Here is a 10,204-nt window from a genome sequence, read left to right as displayed (position 1 = left end):
TTAGTATCCGTACTGCGAACGAGCCAATAAATGCTTAGAAAAGATTAATCGGCCATAAGAATAAGTAACGGGTGTTAAAATAATAATTTCGTGGCCCGTTAAACCCGTAAATACCAACACAGTACCTAAAAATCCAAGTTTAAGGTTCTGGAATTTACAAAACAAGCCCTAGGGGTATTCTGGTAATTTCCAGCAGCTGTAGGGACCCCACACGCGCCCTCACGCGCCTCCCAGAGCCTCCCCACGCGCAGCCAAGCTTTCCCCACTCTCCCACGCGCCTCCACGCGCGTCTGGCATCAGCCACGCGCCCGCACGCGCTCCCACGCGCGTCTGGAGAGTCCCACGCGCGCGCACGCGCTGCCACGCGCGCACTAAGAGTGCCTTGCTGACGCGGCGTCCTCCGGTTGGTTGGCTGCATCAGCTTTCCTGCATGCGCGCCACACCGGATCAATCCACCTGCATCTCCTCCATCCAACGTTCCCTGATCCGGGTGTACCGCGGTATCATGGACCGCGATGCACCGGATCAATCAGACTCCATTAATGGCCAGGATGCGCGCGTACACCTCCTATGGTGCGCCGCGTCGCACCGGATCACTCCGGTCGTCTCCCCCACTGCCGGCGACCGGAAAACTCGCCGGAAGGTCGCCGGAAATTGCAGAAAATGCCCGGAAAAATCTAGAAAATTCTAGAAAAATCCCTAAAGTCTTATTTAATTATTTTTAGCCATTATAAATTTCATAGGACATTAAATAAATATATACCATCCTATATAATTAAAATTCCATTAATTGAATAAAATAAAATTAATAATTTATTAACCTCTAAACCTTGGCTCTATGCATAAAACTAAGCTAAACAATTAATTTATTAATTCAAAGGGGAAAAGTAGATAATAACTTGCCTTTTTGGATTTAAAATAAATCCGCCGGTCTGCGCGTAGTCGGGTAAAATTGCCTACACCGGTCCAAGCTTCTTTCTCTTTCTCTTTTCCTTTCACTCTTATAAAATAGCTCTCTAGAATTTATACTTTGCTTCTAACTCCCTTTTATTTTTTTTTCTAAGGCAAGCTAGTTAATTTATACACAAAATATATAATATAAATATTACAAATATCTAATTTATAATAACTTCTCACCCATTTCTCATATTCCTACCTATATGGCTTTAAGACAATGCTATCTTTAATCAAGATATTTGATCCACCATTCTATCATAGTAAATGAAATTCTATCCTAGTATTTAATTTTCCATCATTACATTGATTTATTATAACTATTATTATTATTATTACTAATATTATTATTAATAAACTTTTATTATTATTATTATTATATTCTTATTATTATTATTATTAAACTAATATAATTATTATTATTGTTATTACAAAATAATATATTATATTATCATAATACTTTATAACACAAATATAATACTCTAATTAACTAATATTGCTTAATTAAACATAATCAACAAATAAAAGTAATTAAAATAATACATGCACAATTAAATGAATAAATTTACTATTTTAACATACACAATTAATTTACATGCACAATTAAATGAATTTAATAAAATAATGTAGTATGCACAAATAAGTAAAATTAATTAACCTAACACAAAATTAATTTAAATACATTCTTTAAAATTACGGGGTATTACACCTACCTATTTTATATAAGGGAATGGATTAACTAAAATGTTAAGTCCTACTTATATTCAAGTTAGGTCAACTGAACAAGTTGAATGACTTACGAAGGATTAATTTATTATATAAGGGAATGGATTAACTAAAATGTTAAGTCCTACTTATATTCAAGTCAGGTCAGCTGAACAAGTTGAATGACTTATGGAGGATTAATTTATACTAGATAGGATGTTTACTAGATTATATATATATATATATATATATATATATATATATATATATATATATAAGTATGGTGCCATGATATGAGATTGAGTCTCAGGATCAGTGGTTAGGGCGCGTATATCGCTAGGGATGTGTAGCTAGATATAGTATAGTTTTGTACCCTGGTAGGTCTAGGTACTCATGCCCACTATATGTGCGTTTTGCATGTTACCTACTATTCAGGTTGAGACAACCCTATAGTCTAGTGAGGTTCCTTTAGTGTGTATTTATATATATACGGACTACTAGTTATTGTTGGATTGATTAGGATGTATACGTGTATCGAATCTCTGCTGGGACTGTAGTAGAGTAGAACTTGTTTGTGGGCTTGACCCATTATTATTTTTCAGGTGTTCATCAGGGATAGAGGTTGTTCGTGCTGAGCAGGGATTACTCTACTTCACTCTTTCGAATTTTCTACATAGGAGTTTCTTTTACGTTTCAGTTTTTTGATATAGACAGTTATTGCTGTCACTTGTTCAGATGGGATTATCTAGGGGTCCACATGGTATGGATTCCCGAGTTGTATATTTTTGAAGGATCAGTTGTATCAGAAGAGTTGATTAATTAATAAAAATTTATTTTGAAATTTTATTATTGAATTATCATTTAGTTTCTTTTCAGTATTTTATTTATTCTTCTTTATTCTTTTGTAATCCGTGTTCGTTTATTATCAATTTGTTTTTGATATCCTCGGGTATTCGGGCGTGGGCCTGGCCAACCCGCATTCGAAAATCCGGGGGTATCACAGTTGGTATCAGAGCACTCTAGGTTCAAGTGTCCTTAGGAGTGTCTTTCGTTATGTGATTTTCGCATTGCGTCTCTTAAAACTTAGAGCCCGTATTAAGATTCGTTGTACCCTATTTACGGTTTGTTAGGAGGAGCTGATGTCAATTATATTCTGTAGTCATAGAATGGTTGGCACTAGGAAAATGATGGGTTCAAAGCGAAAGCGATAAAGACGCAAAAGAGTAAAGGAGTACGTTATCGATTTCGTTGCCAGAAGGCAGAGTTAGGGATCGATGGTTTAGGTTCATTTGGCGTTACTTTACAAGTATAAGCCAAGGAAGGATTTAGGTGTACGTGATAGGTCACCGCATATCGGGGCCAACACGACTTCAGTTGATCTCAAAAAAGAGACAAGCGAGGAGTAGGAGCCGAAGAGGATCCTAATGGAGGAGATTTATGTGCATCCAATACAAAGGGTACTAAATCTTGAAGATGGATGATCGCGCGAGGTGATCTGAATTGCTAGTAGTATAGCGAATGTTATTAGTAGAATTGGGATTGATCAATTTACAAATAATTAAGCTTTATTTCCATCTCAAAAAGAGGTATATAAGAAGTATTGTTCAGGAGTTTAGGGATCGGATGTGTTCTTATCAGAATGAAATACATAATTTTTAAATTACATACAAGAGGGCATTGGTATTATGTTTTGACGTTCTAATTCGCTTTAAAAACCAAGTTAGATAGTTTACATTCCACATATAAGAATGATGAGGGTTAAGCCCTTGGTATTTGCTAAGTCAAACATTTGTGTTTTTAATTTATGTTTTAAAGGATATGTTTCGAGGTTGGATGATTATTTACAAAACTATAAAAGGAAATTTTAAAACAATCTAGTAAGGTTGATTTCAAAAGAGACTTTCTTTTCTAGAAAGAACGATGTCCTAAGTAGGAGTATATTTTGTTTTATTGTGTTTATCATATGTGTTTTATTTTTATTTTTGTTAATTACTCGGGATTTAGTATGTGGTTTAGTTGAGGACATAAGTGTGTGATCAACCAATTATTGTTTTAATAACATGGTGTAATAGTGTTATTTATGCTAGATTTGTGAGCATACGGTCGTAGGATTTGGTAGATACACATAAATCTAGCCAATCTATTGGACCTAGACATGTGTCATTATGGTGTGTTTTGGGATGGGATAATTAAACCATCACTACGAGTCAAATAATCTAGAACGATTATTTTGATATACTTTACCCTATGTATGGATTCGTATTTTTTATTACAACGGTATGATATTGGTGGTTGTTAATGTTTCGGTATGTGTGAGGTGGTGGTAAATAAAGATCATTGTAACACCATGATGATTTATCAGAGGTGATGGATTTGCTAAACATCTTCTTGAAAATTTCAGAAGTTGTTACCAAGTCGGAAGGAGGATTTAATACTGGATTAAGTACTTATTGGAATGACACCGAGTGAGGATATGGGACTGAATAAATATTCATCAGTAAATTCTTAATGAAGAATTTATTCACGAGGGTGTTTCATTAAGAGGAATTTGCCAGTGTTACACATGGAGGAGGAAACTAAGTCTCTTTATTTTCATAAATAATATGGAATCATTTTTTTTTTAGTTACAATTTGCAACAATTAGTTGTTGCTAGGAAATTGATAACTTATGTAGAGGATGAAAAGATTTCATATTCTTTTGAAGTTAGACAAAGAAGTCAGATTGTCATTAACTTGTCTTAAAGAAGCAGGGTGTGTCAAAGACAAAATGGTGAGACCAAACACCTATATAAAGATGAGTTGCATGGTATGTATGGAAAGGTCGTAGTTTGTTGAATTTTGTTGAGTTAAAGTCATAGTTGACTATTGATAAATGGAATTACCGATTGACTTTCAATATCGGTAAGTTTATCACAGATCAGTGGTAAATAGATTTAATTGCAGAATTCGCTTTTGAAGATGCTCCAATTTAAACAATGGGTACAGACGAAAGCTGGTGGTACCGGATTAACAGTACTTTCTGCAGACAAATTGGATAGAGGATGCAAGGACTGAGTTTCACAACTCTTAGTTCTTTATTTATCCTAGTGGAAACATGATACTTCACGGTATGAAGCAGACGTTTGGATGACAGGCATGAGGGGGGACATAGTAATTTTGTCTCCCAGTGTAATATTTATTAGATAGTCGAGATGGACCATCAAAGATCACTAGATCCTTTGTAGCCATTTCCTATACTAAAGTGGAAATAAGAGAGCATTTTACGGATTTAGTTGCGGGATTTCTGATTTTACGCAAGGGTTAAGATTCTGGATGGGATATTGGTTGACTGATACATTAGGTCAGCTTGATTCTTATCTATTTCGAATTGGTAAGACTTCAGTTCATACAAATATAATGTATTACGAGATGGTTTAGATAAATTACAGTGGTGATTCACACTTTATATCAAGTTCCGTCTGGTGGAAGCAATGATGTAAATGGATGCTTTCAACAAACGATAGAATATTTAAATCTTTTGGTTAGTTATTGAGTTATCAGATGTATTTATAGCAAGTGTAATAATAACACTTGTTATTACTACGGTAGTTGAGAATGTCAACTTTGAATATTGGAGCTGACCTTAGAGACGGTATTACCTTACTCAGATGGAGTTTAAGGTACTCGAGGAGGATTTAGTAGTTTCTGTAAATAGTGATATGACGATCGGGCGACTGAGCTGGAAAGTTTATAATTTTTCTCAGTATACTCAGACGGTTAGAAGGTACATCATGACATCAAATGTCAATTTTGGTGAACAGATACGGATAATGATGCATATATAATTGCCCTAAGTGTAAAACCTGCTATAAAGGTGGAAAGTTGATCATAGGATATCATAGGAATCTTTAGCCACTTCTTATAACAAATATGGAAGTTGAACTAAACAGGAGTGACGGTCAGTGGGAAGGATCGACATTGATTTGGAATTTCAATTTTTCATATGGAATCCGAGTGCTGGATTGAGAAAGATCGCTTGAGGACATAAATTTGAGTGATGTTTATTTTAGAACTTCATAGTAGTTCTATAGTTCAGTGATAGTGGTGTCATAGCATGTGGATGTCCATATTAGTGGATGCAAAGTGCTATTTCGAATGAACTTTATGAAGATTTTGGAGCAGCAACTCTACTTCATATCTATAGACGGAAGAATTAATCGAGAGATTAAATTAGACCATACAGGATATATTTAAGGCGTATATCCTAGATTTTCATGGACAGTTGGAAGTGTTTACTTCCCTTGTCGGAATTTTGTCTGTGATATTATTGGCACAAGGAGGTTAGTGTGACAACTTTGGAGGTTTTGTATATTTCACAATGCATACCTCTCATTTATTGGTTGGAAATAGAAATAAGGGTTGTACAATCAGACCTCGACTTTATTTAAAAATATGCCGGAAAGAGATACTTCCCTTTGTATTGAACTGCGCGTGGTTGGGAGGCAACAGTGGGATGTTGTAAATAGTTGAACTCGTATACTAGAGTTTTTCTATCAGGGAGTAGTTTGCTCGTTCTGTTTTCCATGTAGGAAGAACGGCGATTTTTTGAGAAAGGTCAATTTTACTTATTACATTGACTTTTAGAGGATTGTGTTTCGTAATTGAGGCAGTTGCCTCTGAGTTAGCTTTACCAAATTATTAGCGCTGGGTGCATAGGAGTTTGTGCGTATATTCTGTGGCACTTGGAGGTATGTAGATCATTCCCTTATCGACATGGGAGGATTACGTTGATACAACCTACGCATCGTATGATTATTGTGTTTCTTAAAATATAAGAACCTTATATACCACTTGGCATATTGGAGTTAAGTGGAGCTCTTATAATGAGGTTGCGTCTACTTGGGAATAGGAGAATGTTTTTCGCTCACAATTTCCAAGCATAATGGAAGAAAGTAAGGGCGAATTCCGAGGACGGAATTCCTTTTATTAGGGGGGCAGAATATAATACCCCTAATTTTAAAAGGATAGTCTCGGTATTTATTTATTTGTTTTAATTATATTTTTAATTATTTAATTGATTATTTGTCTAATTGCTTATGTGTTTAATTGAATTAGGTATTACTTGATTATTTGATTATGTGTCTATATATTATTTGTATTTGTCTATGTGTTAATTATTTAATTAGATTATGTACTTAAATGGTGTTTTGATTAATTGTAAATTAAATGTTTTCTTTTCTTTTATTATTTTATTTTATTTTTCTTTTATGGTTATGGTTAGTAGTAATGGGCCAACCAATTGGGTCCCATGGACTACTTGGATAGGAGGTGGATAGTTGTGTATGTATATATATAGATATATATTATATACATATATAAAAATGAAAGTAATTTATTAATTACTTTTATGGTAACTTGGGTAGTAATATTTAATCTAATGTATATGTTTTATATTTAAATAATAAAAATATACATAGATTTTATACGTGTTATGTTTTAAGTCACTTTATAATGTTATGGTAACTTAAGTATTATTGGATAATCCATTAATAAATAATGGAATGTGTATAATTTATTTATTTAATAAACATATACATAAATTATATACGTAACATATTTTACTTACCTTTTTAATATATATAAAAGAGAAAGTAATTTATTAATTACTTTTATGGTAACTTGGGTAGTAATATTTAATCTGATGTATATGTTTTATATTTAAATAATAAAAATATACATAGATTTGATACGTGTTATGTTTTAAGTTACTTTATAATATTATGGTAACTTAAATTATATACGTAACATATTTTACTTACCTTTTTAATATTTTAATATATATATACATATTTTTTAAGTTGACTTGGATTGGGAAAAGGGTTAGGGTTATTTTATTTAGCCTATAAATATATAGTTATATGTTGTAAAAGGGGGCTAGAAATATTCACGTAATATATTCTAGAGAGTGAGAGTTAGAAAGGGAAGGAGGAAAATGAAGGAAAGAGGAACAAAAACCCTGTAGAGAGAAGATCAAGGAAGAAGAAGTTTAACTTTCGATCCGAAAGTTTAAGGCAAGTTCTTCTTCTATCTCTTTCCCTTTGATTCGTGTTTCTATGCATGCCTATGAAATTTCAGGATTTATTAAACACATAAAATTAAATAATTATGCATGTTTAATTGGATTAGAACATAGGTTTTATGAAATTGGTTCATATCTATTCTTGTGTTATGAATTGATAAATGTATGATTTTGATTTGATTTTCGGTGTGAATTTTTATATGTTTACATCATGTATTTTTCATATCTGTGGAATGATGGAACGTAGAAACATACCTAGGATTCCTGAACATTAAATAGGACCTAGGTTTGGGTTTAAATAGACTCAATCATAATAATGCTTACTTTTTGAATGTTTTAAATAAACGAATGGATTTAATCTTTAATATGTTTTAGCAATTGAGATTAAATGTGTAGGATGAATTGGATATGGGGAATGCTTATTTGACAGTATAATAAAATATCATCATATGTATAAGATTCAGTTTGTGTACGACATATGATATATGAAGCTTAAATAAATAATAAGTCATTCCTATTTTGTGATAACATGATATTATATTATCATAGTTATTTCTGAATTGTTTGATGTATTTCCTTAATCGTTACATCAATTGTTGGATTGTGTGATTTAATGCACCGGTATGGGACGGTAGCATTCTAGGGACGGATTAACTTATCAGTTAAGTCCTACCTATTTTATATAAGGGAATGGATTAACTAAAATGTTAAGTCCTACTTATATTCAAGTCAGGTCAGCTGAACAAGTTGAATGACTTACGAAGGATTAATTTATTATATAAGAGAATGGATTAACTAAAATGTTAAGTCTTACTTATATTCAAGTCAGGTCAGCTGAACAAGTTGAATGACTTATGGAGGATTAATTTATACTAGATAGGATGGTTACTAGATTATATATATATATAAGTATGGTGCCATGATATGAGATTGAGTCTCAAGATCAGTGGTTAGGGCGCGTATATCGCTAGGGATGTGTAGCTAGATATAGTATAGTTGTGTACCCTGGTAGGTCTAGGTACTCATGCCCACTATATGTGCATTTTGCATGTTGCCTACTATTCAAGTTGAGACAACCCTATAGTCTAGTGAGGTTCCTTTAGTGTGTATTTATATATATACGGACTACTAGTTATTGTTGGATTGACTAGGATGTATACGTGTATCGAATCTCTACTTGGACTGTAGTAGAGTAGAACTTGTTTGTGGGCCTGACCCACCATTATTTTTCAGGTGTTTATCAGGAGTAGAGGTTGTTCGTGCTGAGCAGGGATTAGTCTACTTCACTTTTCTAAATTTTCTACATAGGAGTTTCTTTTACGTTTCAGTTTTTTGATATAGACAGTTATTGCTGTCACTTGTTCAGATGGGATTATCTAGGGGTCCACATGGTATGGATTCCCGAGTTGTATATTTTTGAAGGATCAGTTGTATCAGAAGAGTTGATTAATTAATAGAAATTTATTTTGAAGTTTTATTATTGAATTATCATTTAGTTTCTTTTCAGTATTTTATTTATTCTTCTTTATTCTTTTGTAATCCGTGTTCGTTTATTATCAATTTGTTTTTGATATCCTCGGGTATTCGGGCGTGGGCCTGGCCAACCTGCATTCGGAAATCCGGGGGTATCACACCACCAAACACAATGTGGTACAACTCTCCAATAATCGCGAATAGCGCTACTCACACGGCATCTTCTCCATATACAAATCAAATCCTTAGGATAACGAGGCATAACCCAACGCATACCAAACAGACAAAAGATAAGATTCCAACAATCCCTCGCCATAGGACAATGCATGAGAATGTGAGCAACTGACTCGCCATCTTGTTTGCATAAGCAACACCAATTAACAAGACAATTGCCCCTTTTCCTTAGATTATCAATCGTAAGGATCTTACCCCAAATAGCGGTCTAAACAAAGAATGCCACTCTAGTTGGAGACATAGAACGCCAAATAGTCTTCCATGGAAAATTAACAATATTGAAATCAGAAAGACATAAGAATAAGGAATGAGGTTCAAAGCGACCATGGGAAGAGGGAATCCATGTCATATCATCACTACCTCTACCAACTGCCTCTTGTCAATACAACAAATCTAGGAAAACACATACCTCGTCCACCTCTCAATCCTGAAAAGAGCGTTGAGATTGCACGTCCTACATAATCCCTCTGCTATCAAGTTGATAACAGTTGGCTACGTAGGCAAGTCTATCAACTGCAATACTGTATAACCTGGGAAATAAACAAGATAAAGGCCGGTCTCTACACCAAAGATCCTCCCAAAAGCATACGCATTTGCCATCACGAACTTTGAATCTGATATTAGTAGAAAAAGTATCCCATCCCTTCCTTATGAATTTCCAAGCCCCAACTCCTCCCACAAGAGAAACTGGACGAGTAGACCAACCACCACTCTCTTCCCATATCAACATGAAACTAGCCTTCGCCACGGGCAATGTCTTTCCTTTCCCAATTGACAAGG

Source organism: Cornus florida, unplaced genomic scaffold (assembly GCF_030987335.1).
Source record: "Cornus florida cultivar Cherokee Brave unplaced genomic scaffold, ASM3098733v1 CherokeeBrave_3.0.0_Hap2_Chr08, whole genome shotgun sequence".
Taxonomy (NCBI): domain Eukaryota; kingdom Viridiplantae; phylum Streptophyta; class Magnoliopsida; order Cornales; family Cornaceae; genus Cornus; species Cornus florida.
The sequence above is the reverse complement of the archived record's forward strand: the minus strand, read 5'-3'. Positions refer to the sequence as shown.